Source organism: Eublepharis macularius, chromosome 4, assembly GCF_028583425.1.
Source record: "Eublepharis macularius isolate TG4126 chromosome 4, MPM_Emac_v1.0, whole genome shotgun sequence".
NCBI lineage: Eukaryota > Metazoa > Chordata > Lepidosauria > Squamata > Eublepharidae > Eublepharis > Eublepharis macularius.
In genome coordinates, this window is record NC_072793.1 from 188,129,436 (window position 1) to 188,135,447 (window position 6,012).

Consider the following 6,012-nt stretch of genomic DNA (forward strand, 5'->3'; position numbering starts at 1 on the left):
TGATGCCTCTCTCTCAGAAGCCCTGGGTGGAAGACCTCTCCTTGCCTACAGACAGCCCCCCAACCTGAAACGACTTCTCACTCACAACCATGAATCGGCCAGCAGAGTCACCAGCACAGGTACCAGGCCCTGCAACAGACCCAGATGCCAGCTCTGCCCCTATATCTACCCAGGGAATACAATTACAGGGCCCAATGGCATCAACTACAGTGTCTCTGGCTCTTACAGCTGCTCATCCTCCAATCTGATATATGCCCTCATGTGCCAACAATGTCCATCTGCTCTGCACATTGGACAAACCAGCCAACCACTGCACAAAAGAATAAATGGACACAAATCTGACATTAGAAATGGAAACGTCCAGAAACCAGTGGGAGAACACTTCAATCTACCAGGACATTCCACCAAAGACTTAAAGGTCGCTGTGGTTCAACAGAAACCTTTCAAAAACAAAATCCAACGGGAGGCTGCTGAACTGGAATTCATATGCAAATTTGATTCAGTCAGGCTTGGATTGAATAGAGACTATGAATGGTTATCTCATTATCAGAAGCAAACTGATCCCATTATCAGAAGCTACTGATTGCATCTACTCCCCCTCCCCTCCCCACCGATATATCTGACCAGTTTCTTCTTGCCCTCCACGCATCTGACGAAGAGAGCTGTGGTTCTCAAAAGCTTATGCTACAGTAAAGTTGGTTAGTCTTAAAGGTGCTACTGGACTCTTTTCGATTTTGCTACTACAGACTAACATGGCTAACTCCTCTGGATCTATGACCTAGGATTCTGTGATTCTGTGATTTGTTGTTTTTAAATCAAATGTTGTTTTTAAACTTACAACCTTCCTTTGAGAATGTAATGAGAGTTATTGAGATGTATTCTAGTCTATGGTTGTTGTGGATTGTCCGGGCTGTGTCGCTGTGGTCTTGGCATTGTAGTTCCTGACGTTTCGCCAGCAGCTGTGACTGGCATCTTCAGAGGTGTAGCACCAAAAGATAGGGATCTCTCAGTGTCACACTCAAAAGACAGGGATCTCTCAGTGTTCTCCGGCCGTGAAAGCCTTCGACAATATATTCTAGTCTAGTCAATCTCTGTTGCTGTAAGTTTGCTCCTGCTGGATAGTTAGTTCCACATTGGTTTAATATGTCATGTCAATTTGCTTGCACTATTCACAACCTGCCTTTTTCGCTGAGACTCTAGGTGGATCTCACAGCAAAAGTCAAGACAATCAAGAGCTGGACATTTAGTAAACAACACAATGGGGTAAGGATTGCAGAAATTTTGAAAACGTGCAGAAATCTCATACAGAGCTGAAAATACTTCTGCTGAGACCAAGTATAAGGTTCTTACACCTTCCCTGAGCTGAGATGTGGCAGAGGAAGGAGCACAGCTGGCTTCTTGGCCACTGGTTACTTCTCAGCTGGCATTTCCAGCTCACTTGGTCAGGGAGTTGGAAATGCTCTTGACCTGAATTCGATCCTGGTGGAAGGCGGGTTCAGGTAGCCGGCTCAAGGTTGACTCAGCCTTCCATCCTCCTGAGGTCGGTAAAATTAGTGCCCAGTTTCCTGGGGGTAAAGTGTAGATGACTGGGGAAGGCAATGGCAAACTGCCCTGTCACAAAAAGTCTGCCAAGAAAACATTGTGATGTGATGTCCCCCCCATGGGTCAGTAATGACTTGGTGCTCACACAGGGGACTACCTTTACCTTTACCTGGTCAGGGAGCAGGCAGAGAACTGCCAGAGCCATTGTTACACCAGCACCCTGTGGTCATACGGGGCCTCTTCCTGCCACAGATAAAAGGGGGTCGGTGAACGCCCCACTTTTCATTTCCAGAGAATAACAACAATAACATTTGATGTATATACCGCCCTTCAGGACAACTTAATGCCACAGTCAGAGTGGTTTACCGAAGTGTGTTGTTATTATCCTCACGATAATCACCCTGTGAGGTGGGCGGGCCTGAGAGAGCTCTGGAAGAGCTGTGACTGCCCCAAGGTCACCCAGCTGGCTTCAAGCAGAGGAATGGAGAATCAAACCCGGCTCTCCAGATTAGAGCCCCATGCTCTTAACCGCTACACCAAACTGGCTCTCAGAGACTTCCGAAGGCGAGGGGGGAAGAAGCAGCTTGATCAGGCTCAGAGGAATAATTGCCCAAATCGGTTAAAGTGCGAAACGGGTTTTCCAGGTTCCCTTTTGCAAGAAGGCTCATCCTAAAAGCAAACAATCCTGACTTGCTGAGATCATTGCGGATTCCGGCCGCAAGATACGGTCAGAGCGTTGGTGACAAAAAGAATCCCAAGTATTGCAGAAGCCATGGAGGGATTTTCTTCTGCTAAACGTCTAACGTATCCAAGGGAGCCACTCAGGCTCCTTCCAGAGTGAATTCCAAGGGCAGAGACTCGTCTTCCGGGCGCTCACACACCCGCGAGCACGCATGCAGTCATTGCTTGGGAGTTCACACCTGTTTCCTCCTGCGCCTCAGAAAGGCCAGTCTCATGGAGCCTCCGGAGGATAAAGATCTTTCTAAGGTCCAGCACGAGACAAGCAAGACTCAAACCCCGGGCTCTTCTTCATGGACACAAACAGATCTCTCCGGGATGGTATAGCTAATGAACATCAGTTAGGACAAACGCATTCCGTGTAACTTAAAATCCCAGGCGGCGTAGCTGCGAGTTTTCTTTGAGGCCACCGTTATGGGCGCTGTTCTGAATTGCCTCTCAAGTGCTTCTACTCATGGTTGTTGTGGGTTTTCCGGGCTGTATTGCCGTGGTCTTGGCATTGTAGTTCCTGACGTTTCGCCAGCAGCTGTGGCTGGCATCTTCAGAGGTGTAGCACCAAAAGACAGAGATCTCTCAGACACTGGACACTGAGAGATCTCTTGGACACTGAGAGATCTCTGTCTTTTGGTGCTACACCTCTGAAGATGCCAGCCACAGCTGCTGGCGAAACGTCAGGAACTACAATGCCAAGACCACGGCAATACAGCCCGGAAAACCCACAACAACCATCGTTCTCCGGCCGTGAAAGCCTTCGACAATACATGCTTCTACTCACTTACACGATATGAGTTTGAAGCGAGAGGATTGTGACAACTCTGAACTCTGCACTTTGCTCAGAAACGGAGTGCACAGCAACTGTTTTGTATTCTGCCCTGGCTCAGAGGCTTCAGCCCTGCATTTGCCAAACGAAGGCATCTGCCATGCCGCAATTTAGTAAATTTCAGTGCTAAGTCACCCTTATGAATAAGGCAGAATCAAGACGCCTGTAAATGAACGTCCAGGAAAACTTTAAAAATGTCCCCCTACAGGCTTTTCTGTGTTGCCTTTCTTAGTGTCAGATTTGTGACCATTCGTTTGTCTGATGCACAAGGTGTGTATATCTGTAGATCTCAAAGCGATTGTCGTAAAAGTGAATTTCAAAAACAGGACACAGCGGGAGATCACTGAACCACGGGCCAGTTCCCACCTTCTCTCAGGTTTGGCCCAGCCCAGGGGCGTTGTTAGGGGGGTGTCCAAGGGTGCCGGGGGGGGGCTAAATTTGCAGGAAGCCCCTCCCTAAATCCCCTATGGCCTCACCTCCTCCCTAGATAGTGCAGCCCCTCCCTACGATGTCACCGGCCGGGATCTTTTAAAAACCGAGCCTGGCAACACCCCCCCCTCTGGAAAGTCTCCGGGTGATAAGAGCGCACGATGTATTCTCAGGCTCGCAGCAAACGGCCCCCCCGCAGCCGCCGCCTGGCTCCAGGTACGGCCTCCGCCCTCCTGGGCTAACCCAGTTCGCTCCCGGGGATTGCCGCGGCGTCTGCGCTCGCCTTTCCGAGGAACCCCAGCTGGAAGAAGGCCCTCCTGCCCGGCCCGGCTAGCCCGGGAGCCCCCGGCCCGCGGTTCTTCTGCAGCAGCGCCGCCTCGGGGGGAGGGGGGGAGGGAGCGAGGGGCGCAGCCGGGCCAGCGGCGGGGCCGTCGGAGGGGCCGCCAACTCCGGGCTCCCGGCGGAGGGGCCGGCGCGGCTTCCGCTGCAGAGCCCGGTGGGTCGGGGCAGGGGGGCTCGGGGGCGGTTCCCTGGGAAGAGCCCCCCGCCGCGCCCCTTCAGGGGAGGGGGTGGCGCCTCCGGCCAGCAGCGGACCTCGCAGGGCCGCAGAGCGGAGATGGGGGCGCGGCGGAGGGGCCTGCCCCCCCCTGTCCTGCCCTCCGCCCCGTGGCCCCAGCGAGGCGGGGACAGTCCGGAGGCGCAACGCGGGAGGGGGGCTGTCCCGGCTGGATCCAGACCCCCCCCTGGGTCGCCCTCTGCCGGCTCTGGAGCGGGGCCCCTGCATCGCGCAGCCCCCTTGCGAAGGGCGCCTGCGGCCCGAGGGGGCGCTGAGCGGCGGGGGGCCGGCCGGGTCTTCCTCCTCCTGCTCAAGCCCCGGCAGGCATCGGAGCAGCTCGGCTTCTCTCGCGGGGACCCCTGCACAGAGGGCCTGGGCTGGGGCGAAACGGGGGTCTCCCGGGCCCTTCCAGATGCACCTGGGGGCGGGTCTGGGGGCCCCGAAGGGGCTTTGTGGAGAGGAGAAGGGGAGAGCCGCCGCCCCAGTCCCCCTCCTCTTTGACTGAGAGCCACGCGGCCCTCGTGCAGACGTGCCAGGGGGTCCCTGCCAGGCGGGAGGGGGAGGTTGGGGGGGGGAGAAAGGATGGAGCAGGCGTGGGGGCCTGGGGGGAGGTTTGGGTTGGAAGCATGGGGTACGTATGAGGAAGGGGCTGACGAAGTCGATGGAGCTGGGAAGAGGGGTGTTGATGGGGGACCGTGGCCCTGGAAGGGCTACCCGGACAAAGAGATGGAAGGCCTTTTCCGACCCCTGAGCCCCACATTTCATGCCTCCGGGAAGTGGGTTTCCCCCTCCCAGGCTCGATCTCCCCAAACCTCCTCTGTTGCGTAACCAAACCCACCTGGGTGCCACTTCGGCTTCCCTCCTCCTGCCCCATTCTCCTTCTCCTGGCCTCTGAACCGGGTATGTGGGTCTTTCTTTCTTTTTTTAACTAGCAGTTAAATATTATTGTATTGTTCTATCCACACATTGTATCTGGTTATGCTGATCCCTCAATATTCAATTACTGATTTTGCAATCCCAGTGAAAAAGCCTCAGTAGCACTGCTGGAAGTCTGGGGTTGGGGGCGTGCGGGGAAGCCTCCCCTGAAGAGGCCCCCGTGGCCCTGGAAGGCCTGGCACGGCAGCATCAAGGGGGGGACCACACAAGCCTCTTCCCCCACTAGCTTTCACCCTCCCTCCTTTGGGTCCCTCCCCTGTAGCCTTGGGGCTGTTTTTCTGCTCTGCTGGGCGTGCCTGGAGGGGTGTTTTCCCAAAGGATTATTAACCACAATTGCAGGATTTCTTGTATTTCCAGGAGGGAAAGCCTCCCAGACAGGAGAGGCAGAGAGGAAAGAAACCTTTTCCCTGCAGGGCTAGTTTTCTCTTTGCAGGGAGTCCATCAGTCCATCCCTTCACCTCAGAGGCTCTTCCACCCCCTGACCAGCAGAGTCCCAGACGGTCTTGGCTTCCCTCAGACAGGGCGAGGGGGAGGTTTTGTCTCCAGGCAGGGCCAGGGGCTCCTCTCCCTGGAAGGGACCTGCAGTTTGGGAGGAAGCATTTCAAGTATGGGAGGGGGACGGGTGAAGGAGGAACGGGGGGGGGAGGGCTCTGGGGCCAAGCCCTTCTGAGCCAGCCGAGAGGGAACCCAGTTTCTCATGTTGTGCCCTAAAGGCAGTGCAGAGAGAGGTTCCCTGAAGGGACTGGTGCAGGAGATGTGAGGGTACTAATAAGGGTTTCCCACCCTCTTTCTTTCTCTCCCTCCCAGGCAGCAGTGAAAAGGCTCCCTTGATGGCTTCTCCGCTGTCTCCTCCACTTGGTGAAGGGAAAAGACCAGCCATGCGGCCAGCTCAGGTACGGGGAGGGGGCCTTGGGGGCTCAGAGGCTCGGGCTCCTTGGCCTTGGCTGTGGCGATACGAGAGGCTGAGGCTGCCCGCTGAGGAGGCAGGAAA